The sequence below is a fragment of the Panthera pardus genome, unplaced genomic scaffold, assembly GCF_024362965.1.
Source record: "Panthera pardus isolate Hobbes unplaced genomic scaffold, ASM2436296v1 HiC_scaffold_12, whole genome shotgun sequence".
Taxonomy (NCBI): Eukaryota; Metazoa; Chordata; class Mammalia; order Carnivora; family Felidae; genus Panthera; species Panthera pardus.
The window spans coordinates 27,004,834-27,021,963 of NW_026526677.1; the positions used below are offsets into that span (position 1 = coordinate 27,004,834).

General features: G+C 43.2%; 1 long non-coding RNA gene across 4 annotated transcripts in view; it reads right to left on the reverse strand.

Moving 5' to 3' along the window:
- The window catches only part of LOC109279171 (uncharacterized), a 56,952-nt gene that overhangs the window by 30,798 nt on the left and 9,024 nt on the right, over nucleotides 1–17,130 (reverse strand). The window contains exon 3 of one of the 4 annotated variants that reach the window (XR_002086049.2): nucleotides 16,610–16,746. The exons of the other annotated variants lie outside the window; for them this stretch is intronic. This is a non-coding gene — a long non-coding RNA (uncharacterized LOC109279171). The remainder of the gene's footprint in view (nucleotides 1–16,609; nucleotides 16,747–17,130) is intronic. 4 annotated transcript variants of the gene reach the window in all.

The following is a 17,130-nucleotide window of genomic DNA, read 5'->3' on the forward strand; positions in this document are numbered from 1 at the left end:
AGAGCAGAGTAGCTACAATTATATTAGACAAACAGATTTTAAGTCAGAAACTGTAACAAGAGACAAAGAAGGTTAGTTTATAATGCTAAAGGGATCAATTCATCAAGAGGATATAACAACTATAAACATATATGCACCCAACATCAGATCACCTGTGTAAGCAAATACTAACAGATTTGAAAAATAGAATAATAGTAGGGGACTTCAATACTTCACTTTCAACAACGGATACATCATCTCCGCAGAAAATCAATAAGGAAACATTGGACTTGAACTATATTTTAGAACCAAATGGACTTATCAGACATACACAAAAATTTTTATCCAAAAGCAGCAGAATATGAATTCTTCTCAGGCACACATGGAACATTCTCCAGGATAGATTATATGTTAGGTCACAAACAGGTCTTAACAAATTTAAGGACATTAAAATCATACAGGTATCTTTCCTGACCACAATGATATGAAACTAGAAATTAACAATAGGAGGGAAATTAGAAAATTCCCAAATATGTGGAAATTAAACAACACACTCCTGAACAAAGAATGGGTCACAAAAGAAACGAAAAGGCAAATCAAAAAAATATCCTGAAGCAAATGGAAATTGAAACACAGCATACCAAACCTTACAGGATACAGCAAAACCAGTTTTAATAGGGAAATTTATAGCAATAAATGCCTACATTAAGAAAAAAGATTGATCTCAAATAAACAACCTAACTTTATACCTCAAGGAGCTAGAAAAAGAGCAAACTAAATCAACAAAAGGAAGGAAATTAAAAAAAAAAAAAAAGCAGAGGAGAAATCAATGAAATAGACAAGAAATACAATAGAAAATATCAACACAACTAAGAACTGGTGTTTTAAAAAGATAAACAAAATTGACAAACCTTTAGCTAGACTAAATAATAAAAAAGAGTGAAGACTCTAATAAATAAAATCAGAAATGAAGGAGGAAATGTAACAAGAGATACCATATAAATACAAAGAATCATAAAAGACTACTATGAACAATTATAGGCCAACAAGTTGCATAACTTAAAAGAAGTCCAAGAATTCCTAGAAACATACAACCTACCAAAACTGAATCACAAAGAAATAAAAAATCTAAACAGACCAATAGTGAGTAAGGATATTGACTCAGTAATCAAAAACCTTCCAACAAACAGAAGCCCAGGACTGGATTTAGTGGTGAACTCTACCAAACATTTAAAGAAGAATTAATACCAATCCTTCTCAACCCCTTCTCAAAAACTGAAGAGGAAGGAACACTTTCAAATTCACTTTTTGAGGTCAGCATCACCCTGATACCAAAGCCAGGCAACAATACTACAAGAACAAAAAATTATAGTCCAATATCCCCAGTGAATATAGATGCAAAAATCCTCAACAAAACACTAGCAAACAGAATTCAACGACACATTAAAAGGATCATATATCATGATCAAGTTGGATTCACCCCTGGGATACAAGGATGATTCAACATCTGCAAATCAATAAATGTAATACACCACATTCACAGAATGAAGAATAAAAATCATATTATCGTCTCAATAGAAGATGAAAAGGCATTTAACAAAGTTCAACATTCTTTCATGACAAGAATTCTCAAGAAATTAGGTATAGAAGGAAGGTACTTCAGTATAATAAAGGCCACATATGAAAGCCCAACAGCTAACATCATACTCAACAGTGAAAAGCTGAAAGTTTTTCCTCTAAGATCAGGAACAAGATAAGAATGTCTACTTTTGCCACTTCTATTCAGTGTAGTACTAGAAATCCTAGGCAGAGCAAGTAAGCAAGAAAAACGAAACAAAACAAAAGCTATCCAATCAGAAAGGAAGCAGTAAAATAGTCTCTGCTTGCAGATGGCATGATCCTACATATAGAAAACCCTAAAGATTCCACCCAAACACTGTTGGAACTAATAAATAATTTCCGTGAAGTTGCAGGATACAAAATTAATATACAAAAATCAGTTGCATTTCTATACACTGACAACAAAGCGTCAGAAAGAGAAATTAGGAAAACAATCCCATATATAATAGCATCAAAAACAATAAAATACTTAAGAATAAATTTAAGCAAGGAGCTGAAAGATCTGTATGCTGAAAACTGTAAAACACTGATGAAAGAAACTGAGAAATATATAAATATTCATGAATTGGAAGAATTAATTGTTGAAATGTCCATACCACCCAAAGCAATCTACAGATTCAATGTAATCCCTATCAAAATTCCATTGATGTTTTTCATGGAAATAGAATGAACAATTATAAAATATATATATATATATATATATATATATATATATATATATATAGAGAGAGAGAGAGAGAGAGAGAGGAACATTATTTCAGCCATGAGAAAGAAGGAAATTCTGCCATTTGCAACAACATGGATGAACCTAGAAGACATGCTAAGTAAAATTAGCCAGAGAAAAAACAGTATGATCTCACTTATATATGGAATCTTAACCAAAAAAAAAAGGGGGGGGTGGGGGGCACCCGGGTGGCTCAGTTGGTTAAGTGTCCGACTTCGGCTCAGGTCATGATCTCACAGTTCGTGAGTTCAAGCCCCACATCAGGTTCTGTGCTAACAGCTTGGAGCCTGGAGCCTGGAGCCTGCTTTGGATTCTGTGTCTCCCTCTCTCTCTCTCTCTGCCCCTTCCCCACTCTCACTCTGTCTCTCTCTCAAAAAATAAAAATTAAAAAAAAATTTTTTTAAGTCAAACTTACAGAAATGGAGCAGAATGATAGTTATCAGGGACTGAGATATTAAGGAGGTGGGAAGAAGCTGGGCAAAGGGTATAAGCCTTCAGTTACGAGATGAATAGTCTCCGGGGAACTAATGTACAACATGGTGACCATAGTTAATAATATTGTGTTGTGTATTTAAAATTTGCTAAGAAAAAAATAATAATAAAATAAAATAAAATTTGCTAAGAGAGTAGAACTTAAGCGTTCTCTCTCTACACACACACAGGCACACATACACACAAAGAAAAGAAAAAGAAAAAGAGAAAGAGAAAGAAAAAGAAAAAGAAAAAGAAAAAGAAAAAGAAAAAGAAAAAGAAAAAGAAAGGTAACTCTGTGAAGTGATGGATGTATTAGTTAACAGAATTGGGGAAACCACTGCACAAAACAGAAGTTATGTCAAATCATCACGTTTTACGTTCTAAATATATACAATTTTATTTGTCAATTATACCTCCATAAAGCTGGGGGAAAACGATAAATTGAGGCCCCCCTCCCTGAGACTTTGACCAATGTTCCTTCTGTCATACAATGCCAGCTTTCATTCTTGGTAGAGAGGGTTCACCTTCCTGAACCACTGGGGATCCACTGAGTATTACAAAGGAATCTATGTGTGGACCAGGCTGTTTGGAGCAGGGGACTATCTGCCACATGCTCACAGCATTTAAGATTGTGAAAGACATGCTTGAAATGAAATCTAATGATCAGTATTCAGTTTTATGGCATGGTTTATAAAAATATACCGTCCTCATAAAGAGCAGCCATTGCCAACCTAAAGCCTGTTAAGTGCCTACAGATGTTATTTCAGAGCTAACGACTTGAGTTCCTCACATGTCTCCACTAATGATGCCTCGCATGACCTTGAGCCTCTAGCTTAAACATCTTGTGCCTCATTTTCTCTGTCTGTAAAGGGAGATAATGACACTAGCTGCTGGATCATGTTGGCAACATGCTTAGAAATCCCCAGATCAAAGGTGATCTGTCTGGACCAAACAAGATGATGATGGTGCTTGCCATCATTAGTGTTATTATTATTGTCGTTATTTGGGGCTGCCATCTTGCAGCCCAGGAAGTAGACATGACTCCCGTGGCTGATTCAGCACCAAAGCAGAATAAGGAAGCGTTTCAGCACTGCAGAAGCTATTGACATGGAGACCACCCATTTCATCGACATGACACGATGGCACATTCCTAGGCTGCCATGTGGAGTGAGGTATTCACCTCCCTCAGTGTAGGACCGTCCCTAGAGTGCCTCCAAATGGTAAATATTTGTCTTTGGAGGAAGGAGGCCAGGGAAGAAGATCCCATCATTTCTTTGGCTATACGGTTTCTATCATCACACAGCCAACCGAAAAGTCCTGGGATCATAGCCAGGAAGCTTTAGATTTGAGTCTCAGCTTCACCAACTAGAATCTTATGGCCTTGAACATAAGCCATAATTTCTCAAGATCATCATTTCCTGATTGTAAACTAGAATGTTTCACTAAAGTGATTGGCTGGTCTCCTAGTTTTGATTTTTACAGTTACCCCAAAACAAATCACAAGGGATTCTACCCAGGGAAAGTCTTGCCTGGCGTATTTCTCCATAGTCTAATGACAGTATCAGTTACTGCTCTTCCAAAAGGCTGCTGGCCCCTCGCCCACACTTGAGCAGTAACGTTCTAAGTCTGGGACAAGGAAATGTACTGAACTTGTTTTGAAATTTAGCAGCAAACGGGGAACTCAAAATAGAAAGCCAATTCTATGTACCGGTAAACACTTACTGTTGTTTTCAAAGTACGCTCACGCAGGACCATTAGCTGTCTTTATGGGGCCTGTGTACAAAAGGTGCCCCATCCGGGTGGCTGAATTTGAGAAGAAATCTTCTCTGATACATGCTGTTCTGTGGACACATGGCTTATAAGCAGACTACACTTTGTAAAAAGACAAAGGCAATGCTATCCCCGGGTAGGTACAGCCCTGTGCCAGAGGCTGAGTCTTGATGAGTGGTACATGAGCTGGATTTCAGCTCCCATGGAGCACTTTGGCCAACACTGGCATTCCATACATGACAGCCTTGTATCTGTTGAGTCCCAAGGGTTCCATAGAGGCCCTTTATGAACCTCAGATGACTGAGAGGAAGCATCCTCCCCCCCCCCCAAATCTGATTTTTATTTGCTTTACATGATATTGGCCATCTATGAATGTTTTTGTTTGAACAAAATGTGATTTTAAAAAACCTCAATAATCACTGTGCACATAGGTAACACAAATAAATAAAAGGAGATTTTGCTTGGGAATATGCAAAGGCTTGAATCTAGAAAACATATTTTCTTAGACCATGGTAGTTTAGAGAAGTAAACTTGGTAAGGATTTTCAGTCAATGTGAATTCAAGACTACAAAAATTCCTCTCCCCGCCCCCGCCCCCCCACCTGCCCCTTTCTCAAACAGTGTACTTTCTGCCTGGGATCCCTATTCTGCCCAATGTAGCATAAGTAATCTAGTTATTTGCAGGTAAACAAAGTCAAAAAGAGTGCTTTTTAATCACCATTTTGGCTCGATGTGCATGTATGTGTATGTATAGGTGTTGTGGGCGCGTGTTATGGGGATGTGACCCTGCATCTAGGCTGAGAAAGAAGTTACTGCACTGTCTGCATCTGTCTTGGTCCCATTCTGACCTCTGGCTTCAAATGTAACTCATCTGATCCTTACTTGTGTCTCATGCTAACAAATTATCTGAGAGGCAACCATGTTCTCATCAGATGCCTGCAAGCATGACCCACCCTTCAACCTCTGCCATGAGGCCCACACATTCAGGCAAGGAGCTCTTGTAGGCCTCTGAGCTTCATTTCTCATTTCCTCTCTCTTCCCTCCCCTCCTGCTTTCTCCCCTTCCCCTCCCCTCCTCCTTATATTTCCTCTCCTCTTTCCTCTTCTTCTGTACCCCAACTTGATGCCACTGGGACACTCAGATATCTGACCATCAGCACTCTAAGGCTCTGGAAAAATTGGAAGGCTGTCCCTACCCTGTCCCCTCACCAGAGACACCATACCACCATTTCCTTTCTATGGTAGCCTTTCCATGATGAATAGAGAACTGACCTGAAACTTGATGCCTCCCCAGATGACACCCTGGGAAGCCTGAAACAGGTTCTCTTGACTTCAAGGCAGATTCTATCATGCCCCTCCCTGGCCAAGATTCATTTTGTGGGGCGGAGGGATACATGAGATAGGGCCAATCCTACTCCTATCTCACCATCTTACTTCATCTCTACTTTTCTTCTCCCCTAAGGACCAGAGGTCAGCGGTGAGGGAAGGAAATGGCTGATCACATCTACTTCCGGAATCTTCCATCTGAACCCTCAGCGGTTGAACTGCCGTCTCAGTTTGGAAGTCCCACCATGCCACGAACGGTAAAAGATCCTCAGGATGTAAGCAAGTGGAATATGGAAGGTGTTATAGGTGCATTGATTTGTCACATATCATCCTGCCACAAGCTAGCACTAGTGGACAGAGAGAAGCAGAGGGGAGACTGAAGGGGTGATGCCTGTTAGTGAATGAGAAAACTTGAGGGGAATGAGAACCAAGCAATGGTCCTACAACTAGAAGCAAGATGGAAAGGATAAGTAAAGATATGCATCAAAAGCTCTTTTTAAAAAAATGTGTGTCCCCTACAGCCCAGCAATTCCATTTCTAGGGGGTTAGTTTAAGATAACCAGACAAGTACCCAATGATTATCTACAAAGAGGTTCCATGCAGAATTGTTTACAGTGGAAAAAAATTGGAAACAATAGGGATCAGATATGTAAATTACTGTGCTCTGGCAATGGAACCTTATGTAACCATCAAAAAATGATGATCTAAGCTACATTTATTTGAGTAAAAAGATATCAGGGTATCTGGCTAAGTGAAAAAGCAGGTTACTAAGCAAAAAATGCAGTGTGATCACATTTTTATTATATGTGTGTGTGTCTGTGTGTGTATGTATATATATATATGTATTATATATATATATATATATATATATAACTAGTATATATATAATACATATATAACCTATATATATATAACCAGTATATATATATTAATTATATATGTACTATATATATTATATATATAATATATATAATATATAATATATATAATATATATATATATATGATTATATTGGGGCACCTGGCTGCTTCAGTCGGAAGAATATGCAACACTTGATCTTGGGGTCATGAGTTCAAGTCCCATATTGGGTGCAGAGATTATTAACATAATAAACTTTTTTTTAAAATTATGAAAAAGTTTTTGTTTGTGTTCAGAAGACAAGCTGTATGGTTCGGAGAAAACAGAGGAAAACCACTCACACACAAGAGAACTACCAATTCTCAAAACGTATTGACAAGACCAGTGTTCCCACTCAAGGGGACAGCTCTCCTGTGGCCCCGCCCTTCTCAAAGGGAAGGGTTCTACACTGCAAACAACAGAGCCCACTGTGGCCAGTTTCAGCAGAAAGACAGTTTAATAAAGGATGTTGGGACTTGCTCTCTGGGAACAAGGAGTAGATAATACTTCCTTCTCTTCCTTCCACCAAGTACAATTAAAAACCATAGACATTATGTATAAAGAAAATCATCAGAAAATTCTCAAAGGTGGGGAGAGGAAGGCAGATGGGTGAGGGACTTCGGACCCAAGGAGTGACATGGAGGTGAGTTTTCTGGGTTTTCTCTTTGTCTCATATATCCCAGACTGGGAGCTGAAGAAACGTGTGGCCCAGAAATGCAAATGATCCCAAACATGAAAAAGCCCCAACAAAAGCCTCCTCTCTCTAGCCAGAAAAGGGTATGAAGACAGAAAACTCTCAGACAGTAACCACTGTACTCCATACTAACATCATGGGGAGAAAAGTGCCTCTCCTTACCCAAGCCAGCAAAGACAGAGTGAAGAATCTAGACTCCTCCCTTGTGGAATGTCATGAGGCTCCCCAACCATCTTGCCAGTGTGGTGTCAGAGAAAGCCAAGTACGGAGCTGGAAACTAACCCCCCCCCCCCCCACTAAATGGGAACAACACCTATGCCCCCATGATGTCAGTGGAGCCCTCATGGGGAGTCTGGACTTCCACCCCTACCTAGAACTATGGAGGTGCTCTGTTCCCTCCCCTCTGGTGTTAGAGAAGGCTTAGGGAAGAGTCAGGACTTTCATCACCACCCAGAGGCAATGAGGCCACCTCTCTTTACTGTAGTGTCCAGTGGAAGACACATATGAGCGGTAACAAGGCACTCCTACCCCTCCCAGTCAGAGTGATGTCAGTGAAGGCCTTAACAGAGAACCAGAACTCCCACCTCTGGCCTAGAATGAGGAATCCCTCCCCAAGTCAGGTAACAACAGAGGCCAAGTGAGGAGTATGCATTTCTTTTTTCTTTTTTTAATTAAAAAAATTTTTTTTTTTTTTGGTGGGCATCTGGGTGGCTCAGTCGGTAAGCGTCCGACTTCAGCTCAGGTCATGATGTTGCTGTTCCTGAGTTCGAGCCCCGCATAGGGCTCTGCGCTGACAGCTCAGAGCCTGGAGCCAGCTTCGGATTCTGTGTCTCCCTCTCTCTCTCTCTGCTTCTCCCCCGCTCATACTCTGTCTCTCTCTCAAAAATAAATAAACATATTTTTTTTTAAATTTTTTAAATGTTTTTATTGATTTTTGAGACAGAGAGAGACAGAGCATGAGCAGGGGAGGGTCAGAGAGAGAGGGAGACAGAGAATCCAAAGCAGGCTCCAGGCTCTGAGCTGTCAGTATAGAGCCCGACGTAGGGCTTGAACCTACAAACCATGAGATCATGACCTGAAGTGAAGTCGGACGCTTAACCAACTGAGCCACCCAGGCACCCCCTTCTTTTTAAATTTTTTTAACGTTTATTTATTTTTGAGAGAGAAAGAGACAGAGCACAAGCAGGGGAGGGCAGAGAGAGAGGGAGGCACAGAATCCGAAGCAGGATCCAGATTCTGAGCTGTCAGCATGGAGCCCAACACAGGGCTCAAACTCACTAACCGCAAGATCATGACCTGAGCCTAAGTCGTATGCTTAACTGACTAAGCCACCCAGGTGTCCCTGAGGAGTCTGTATTTCTAACCTCACCTGGCAGTCACAGGGCAGCACCGACTCCTTCCCCTGCCAGAGCAATGTCAAAAAAAGTCATCTGAAGCAGAAAATGTAAACAAGATTCAGAGTATCAGACATAATAACAAAAATGTCCAGTTTCAATAGAAAATAACTGTTCACACCAAGAACCAAGAAAATTTCAACTTGAATATAAAAGAGACAATCTATAGAGACCAATCTCAAAATGACAGAAACGTTATCATCGTCCAATAAGGATTTTCAAGCAGGTATCATACGAATGCTTCAACGTGCAATTATGGACATGCTTGAAACAATTGAAAAAAAATAGAAAGCTTCATCAAAGAAATAGAACATTTGGTGAATAGAAGATATAAAAGACAACCAAATGGAATTTTAGAACTGAAAAATACAATAACTGAAATAAAAAACTCACTGGGTGGGCTCAACAGTAGAATGGAGGGAGGAAAGAAAAAAATCAATGAACTTGAAAGTAGATTGATAGAAATAACCCAGTGTGAACAATGGAGAGAAAATAGGCTGGAATGAAAAACTCAACAGAGCCTCGGGGGCCTGTGGAACAACATCTAACATTCACATCATCAGAGTTCCAGAAGGAAAGGTGAAAGAGGGCAGGGCTGGAAAAGCATTCAAAGAAACTAAAGGCTGAAACTTCCCAAATTTGGCAAAAGACATAAGCCTTAGTTTCAAGGAGCTGAGCGGCAAGCCCCAAACAGGATAAGTGAAAAAAAAAATCCATTCCAGGACACATCATGGTCAAACTTCTGAAAACGAAAGGCAAATAAAAATATCTTTAAAGCAGCTGGAGAGAAACAACACTTTATCTATAAAGGAAGAACAATTAAATCATTGTGTATTCCTCATTAGAAACTGTGGAAGAGGGAAGGGAGTAGTACAACATTATTCAAATGCTGAGGAAAACAAAACAAAACAAAACAGCACAACACACACACACACACACACACACACACACACACACAAAACAAGCAAATAAATAAAGGAAACCCTGTCAGCTCAGAATCCGGCAGAAATATCCTTCAGAACAACAAATAAGAAATCAAGACATTCTCAGACAAGATTAAATGAGACAGATCGTCAGAGTGGATTTAAAAACACGGTCTCTCGCTTTCAACATAATGATACAGGCAGGTTGAAAGTTAAAAGGATGGGAGAAGATACGTCATGCCAACTTTAATCGAGAGGAAGCAGTTGGCTATATTAATATTTGACAAAGTAAATTTCAGAGCAAAGAAAATGATCAGAGACAGAGAAGGACATTACATAATGATTTTAAACCTTCAGTCCACAAGAATCCTGACCAAACAGTGGAGCTGCAAAATATGGAAAGCAATGTTATCACTAGACCTTGAAAGGGAAACTAGACAAATCCACAATTATAGGTAGAGGCTTCAACATCCCCTCTCAATAACTGATAGAACAACTAGACAGCACTCAACAAGAGCACAGAACTCAACACCACCATCAACCAACAGAATCCAATCGACATTTAGAGAACACTTCACCCAGCAACAGCAGAATAAATACTCAAGCATCCACGGACCATGTATGAAGATAGACTATATCCTGGGCCATTCAGCAAACCTCCACAAATTTACAGGACTTGGGGGTAGCTCACAAATCTCCTGGGGGGTCAGAGAGTCAGACATGGAAGCTCTGCCACCAAGAACAATTAAGAATCAAGCATTACCACAGGCCTGCTTCCTGCAAAGATGTCCCCGCCACCACCACCTGCCTGGACCACATGCTGCCTCCGCCAGGACCCCAACCATTGCTGGCCCTGTAAAAGGATCCTTTGCAATGCCACCTTCCTGAAGATCAAAGTCCGTTTCGGGGGAGTGGGGGAAGGGAAGCGGTGTCTCATCGAAGGAGCCTAAGTCACGACTCTCTACTCCATGCACAGGGGTGCTGAGAAGGCAGACGCCTAGCTCCTCCATTGGGGAATCAAGAGTCAGAATGCAGAGACAAACTTAAGAAAATATCCCAGAAAGTCAGGTGCCACCCACATGGGAAATGCCCACTCACTAGCGAATGAAAGCCCCTGCCCCCCTCCCCAGGCCTGCATCAGTCACTGCACTCCACCCTCCACTCCTGGCCCAGGGTCCAGGCTCCTAAGCATTTGCAGTAGGAAGGTCCAGCTCCCCTGCAGAACTCAGGGGCTTTTCCAGCTTCCTCTGCATACCTTTCCCAGACCCGGACTCCCTTCTGACACATGAGAACTCTTAGGTGGAATAAGTCACCAGTTAAAACGAACTCATTGCATACTCCACATTATCTCTCCTTCCAATCTTGCTTGAGTGAATTCTTATCTTCAGGTCGGGTTGTTTTTCATTAGAAATGAATCAATTTCAGGCACAGGACCAGCTATCTGTCAGGAGGAGCAAGTAAGGGCGAAACACGTGCATGCACACGCATACTGGCACATGAGAGAGCAGTTGCTGTCGAGCGGAGAAAGACAAGTGACACATTTACATTCTGCCCCAGACAAACGCTACAAGGTCTCCTTGGTCCCAGATTGAAGAAACCACAGGCACACCGTGTGGGCAGGGAGAAAAGAGCCACTGGAACAGCTCCTCTAGTCACTCAAATCGTCCAAGTTCTCACCCATCCGTGCAACGTTTTGGACTTCCGGACGAAGGGAGGATGGATAAGGAGAGAAATGGAAAGTAGTACCGATAGTGGTTAAGAGCTTTGGTGTCAGACTGACCTGGGCTCAAATCCCAGCTTGGCCACTGCTTACCGTGTGGCCTTGAGCAAATTAATCCCTCTGCACTCAGGTTGTTCAACCATAAAAACAAGATAACCAAGGCCTTCCCCTCAAAAATGTGAAGAGAATTAAGTGAGATGCTGTTTGTGGAATGTTTGGCACATAGTATGTGCTCAATAAATCACTGCTGCTCATTTCATTATTAAGGCAAAGTTTAGGGTTTTTTTATCTTTTGTTTTTTTAACTACAGAATACAAAGGACAGAATGCAAGGACAGAATGCTACGGTATTCACACCCTCTTGAAAGCCAGGGGATTGAATTAAAACTTGCTGGGGAAAACCAGAATCTCCCTTCCTTGAAATATAAGCCCCAGGTGCATGGGTGTAGATACGACACGCTGGGATGCTGTGCCCACTGTGGCCAGGTTCCACAGGACCAGAGCTGGGCTGGTGGCCCCAGGTGGTCAGAGACTCACGAGGGTTCTCCAGCCATCTGCGACAGGGTTTGGGTCCAGCTCCTGGATCTGAGATCTGGGGACACAGAGGCAGCCTGCAGAGGAGAGTGTGGCCAGAGGACAAGGCAAGAAGGCACAGGAGCCTGACCTCCTGCAAAGGGAGCCTCCGCCTCATTAAAGGAGGGCCTGAGAGCCCAGCTGGGTGAGTATGTAGGGCCAAGTTAAACAAAGACCAATCCGAGGAAATCTACAGGCGGAAAGAGTAAGCACCCTCTCAACATCAGTGAAACTCCACATACCAGGAACAACTCCTTCCTCAAGACGAAGTGACAGGAGAGTCATTCCCCAGGGAACGTTCCCCCATGGAACACCTCTTGTGTCAGCTGCCAACCGGAAGCCAGGTCAGGAGGCACAAAGACCACGTCTGCTTCCAGCAAGTTCTGCCAAGTAGCTTCTGGGTCCGACCGCATGGTTCAAATCCCAGGTCCACGGTGACTAGCTGTGTGACCTTAGGCAAGTTGCTGGACTGATCTGTGCCAGTTTCCCATCTGCAGAAACAGGAAGAGTGATAATCCCAACTGTACAGGAGTGTTGTGCGGATTACACTGAGGTAAGGTCTGTTGAGTTCTTGCAACTGTGTCTGGAACACATGGAGTGCTTGGGACACAGTGCTCAATGTGATAATTATTGTTGTTATTATTCTTATTATTATTAATTTTAGTATCACTGCCACTCTCCTCCCGACGTGGCTGCCAAGCAAACAGCCTAGGAAACCACCCTCTCTAATTGTTCAGGACCTAGGAAATGGAGACGAGATCCCTACAAAGTGAGAGAGTAAACTGAAGACATGGAGAAGACCTCATTTCTCAAGGTCAACAGGATACACTCAGCAAAAGCAAAGCAGCAGGTGCATCTCAGGCCAGACAGACTCTGGTTCAAAGTCAGGCTTCAACACTGACTCTGTGACATTGGGCGTGTTGCTTAACTTCTCTGAGCTTCTGAACCCTCCCCCCCAACCCCAAATTAGGGATAAAAATCCCTACCACCTCCCTTGCAGATTTATTCCTGCGCGTTAAATAATGTACAAGTGTCCCCAAAAAGGGTTCGTGTGCTGCCTAGCACCTAGTTGGTCCCAGCAGAAACTGGCTCCCTTTCCTCTGTTCCCAGGATGAAACTCTGCAGCGTCTGGCTTAAGTGTCATGGCTCTGAATACATCCTCCAAAGTAATAAGAAAATTCTTCCCCACTCCCCACACCTTCTCTCCTCCTGTCTGAATCCAAAGCAACATCCAGAAAATAGTAATAGCTAATCCACTCTTGCCCTCTTACTGTGGGAGGCCCGAGTTCAAAGTCCATCTCCTTTGATGACTGTGCAACATTGGACACGTTTCTTCCATTCCCTGGGCTTCAGTATCCTCATTTATAATTGAGGGATGACAAGCCACAACAGCTCATTTGCTGCTTTAGTTCTTTGGGTTCAATTTTGCATTATATATCAAAGGGCCTTAATTTAGGACATGACAGATAACCGTAGGTGCCCCACATTTTGCACATATTATGTCATTTAATCCTCACGATAATCCTATTCCCCCATGTTTCGGCCTGAAACTCAGGCTCAGAGAGGTCACGCCAGTAACCCAAAGTCACACAGCTGCCCTTCCAGGCTTAAACAGTGATTGCCAGACTGATGCTTTTGGGGGTCCCACCGAGAAAAGGGCTTGGTTGCCCTTGTGGGGAGCAACTCCAGGGCTCCCCAGTGCGAGCTCGGAGACCTGCCCGCAGCGTCAGAGCAGTCTGTGGCTCTCAGCCCCACCCCCTACACAATGTGGGGCCCCTGTTTCTCCAAACGGCAGTGCTCACGGTTCATTTCCAGAAGCCGGGCGCACGGGGACGGGTTTCACAAGGACGTTGCTGGCAGGCCCTTGGTCTCTGTTACTAGAGATTTAGTTGCGAGTGAAAGAGGTCCATTGTGTGTCCTCTGAATGAATACCCCATTTAGACAAAGAATTCAACTGGTTTTTCACAGAGAAAGAAGACAGCCCTGGTGAAAAGAGAGAACAATGCAAATCATTCACCAGAGTTCTACTTAAACATCAAAGCTGGGTGGCCAGCCAGGTTAAGGGCCACAGCACAGATCAGGCCGAGGCCATACCGGTGTGCAAGACTCTTCCTTGGCTGAGGAGTGAGGTACAGGAGCTCTCAGCCCAGGCCCTTCATGGGCCACCTTGGCCAACTCAACTCCTGGCCCCTCAGGGATAAATTAAGGCAACTGGACTGAGTCAAGAGTCTGCCATTGGGGTTCCGTGGAAATACTTGGGTGCACTAGATTATCTACACTCAGCTGGTTCTCAGCTGTAGCTACACATTGAAATCATCTGCAGAGGTTTTTTCATTTTATTTATTTTTTAATCTTTATTTATTTTTGAGAGAGAGAGAGAGAGAGAGACAGTGAGAGCAGGGGAGGAACAGAAAGAGAGGGAGACACAGAATCCAAAGCAGGCTCCAGGCTCTGAGCTGTCAGCATCGAGCCCGACGCAGGACTCGAACTCATGAACCGTGAGATCTGAGTCGAAGTCAGACGCTTAACCAACTGAGCCACCCAGGGACCCCCAAGTCTGCAGAGTTTTTAAAGCTACTTCCACTTGGCTGCATTGCCAAGGATTTTTGAGTTCTCTGGAATGAGGCACAACCTAGGCATGGGGGAATTTTTCAATACTCCCCATATGATGTTAAGGTCCAGCCAAGATTGAGAACCAGTTAGCCCCAGGGGCAGAAACTGTTTTGGCCACAGCTCTATCCAGAGCTGAGCACAGGGACTGCCATATACTTGGTACCTAAGTAATATATGTGGGATGAATGTGCGTATGCTGCCCTAAGACATTAGAGAGAAGCCACCCAGCCCCAGCCTCAATGACAAGACCTCTGTTGATCACTCTATCATCTCTTGGGATTTGGAACAGGTTTCATTTTGTTCTAAAGGTTGTCATCTTGAAAACTTAACAAAATACACACACACACACACACACACACACACACACACACACACACCACTGGATCATCAAATCTCTGAGATTCAGCTCCAAAGCACACTGATTTCAAGATCACAAATCCCTTCTTGCCCTTTGAGAGCAATAATGCTTTTTGTTTAAGTTATCAGGGCAGCCAAGGCCTGGGAAGGGCCCCACTGAAGGCTGCTGTGCATCCTACCTGCTCAAGCCAAGGACTTGGCTCACATGGGCAGCCCCTCCTGGTCTCTCGTGCCGACCCCTTCCTCAGCCCCACCCCCAGCCATTGATGACCTTGCCATTCCATTCTTGTTCTTCTAACACTTCACGCTTCTTCCCTGAGTGAACTCAACCGCTCCCAAAGTTCTAACTCTCATTTATAAGTTCACAACTTGGGATCCGTATCTCTGGCCCTGCCCTTCCTAGCTGAGCTCCAGACCCGACTGCCTACTGGGTATCTCCGCCTCAACTTCCCTTAGGCACCTCAAATTCAGCCTGTCCCAGAAATGAACTCATTACCTCCCCCACCCAAACCTGCTCTTCCTCCTGCCTTCTCTATCTTGATGAACAGCATCATATCCACCCAGTTGCCCAAACCAGGAAACTCTGGAATCATCTTTGTCCTCTCCCGTGCCTCCCACCCCACCCTGGGTGTTTTTTCTCTGAAACAGCCATTGACTCTGTCCTTCTCCTCTCCTTCCAACTCTCTAACCTCCACAGCACTTCCCAGAGTAGCTTTCTAAAACCCAGATCCAAAGACGCCAGTTGAAATTAGTTCCAGTTCGTGAGCGAGGCAGACAGATTGGGAGCCCACACATGGCTCAAGCTACTTCCCCTTCTCCCCGAAGCTGTGCTCTGTCCCCTCCCTCTCACCTTGCACGCTGCCTGACCTGAGCCACTGCTTAGTAATAACATATTTGCCACGTAGTGTTCCTCTCGTGTATGCGAGGTCCCGACCCAGGGCCCGAACGTGTGATCTTTCCCCCTCCTTCCCTTGCTCTTAGACTCAAATGCCCTGCCCCTCCCTACATTCTTCAAGGCTCAGAGAGCACTGGCTTTCAAAGCTTTGCCTCACCCCTTACGAGGCAGGCTTGATGAAGGGGCTACCTGAATAGCAAATAGCAAAATAGATTTCTTATATGCCAAGCATTTTTCTAAGCGCCTTACCTATTTTAACAAGTTTAATTCTCACAACAGCTCAGTGACACGGGGGCTATAATTATCCACATTTTACAAAGGAGTAAACCGAGGTATGGAGAGGTGAAGCCCAGACACCCAGACCTGAACTCATTCAGACGATGCTCATAATCACTGCCTCCTAAGAACTTATATCTGGATGCATGCTCCTGTAAGAACATGCTTACTGCATGTTTTAGCTGAGGATGCTTTCCTTCAAACAAAATCCTACACCCAGCCTGTTGCATAGAAAATAGGAGGCTGATGATGACAAGAGAGGGAGGGAAGCTCCTGTACTCCCCCATCTCAGCATCAATATTCAAAAGAATGCCAACAACCTCCCAGGGCTCCATATGAGTTCAACAAGCCAGGTCCTAAAGACATCTTTTACTTACCATTCTGTTGTGTATTGGCGAAAGTCGTTACGAGATTGCAGAACCGTCTCCAGACCCACAACATAGTTTCCGTCTTAAAATGTCCAAGTAGCATCCTAATGACTGAACAGTCCCATGCCGTTTCCCGGTGACTGAAACTTATTCCACGAAAAATTCAATCGGTTTTAGAGCTTTGTTTTCTTAAGCAGACTCTTCAAAGTATAATTTAAACCTTCAGTAACTCAGGCCATCCCTTTTGAATGTCAGTTGTTGGGCTGTGTAGGAATATTCTGTGCGGCTTAAAGCTGGGCTCAGGTGCCCAGTTGTGTGTTTTGTACTTTTTCTGTGCCTGTCACTATCAGAGGATCAGGTGTTTCAGGATCCTTGTCTCTAACACCTTACCTCCATTCCTTCTAGTCTGTTCTTTCTACCAGCTATGGACTTTCTAAAAATCAAAATTATTATAATTGTGCCCAAAGTAGGCACATATATCTAAAAAGAAACAGGAACAGAGAAGTGTTCCTCTTAGTAAAATGAATCTC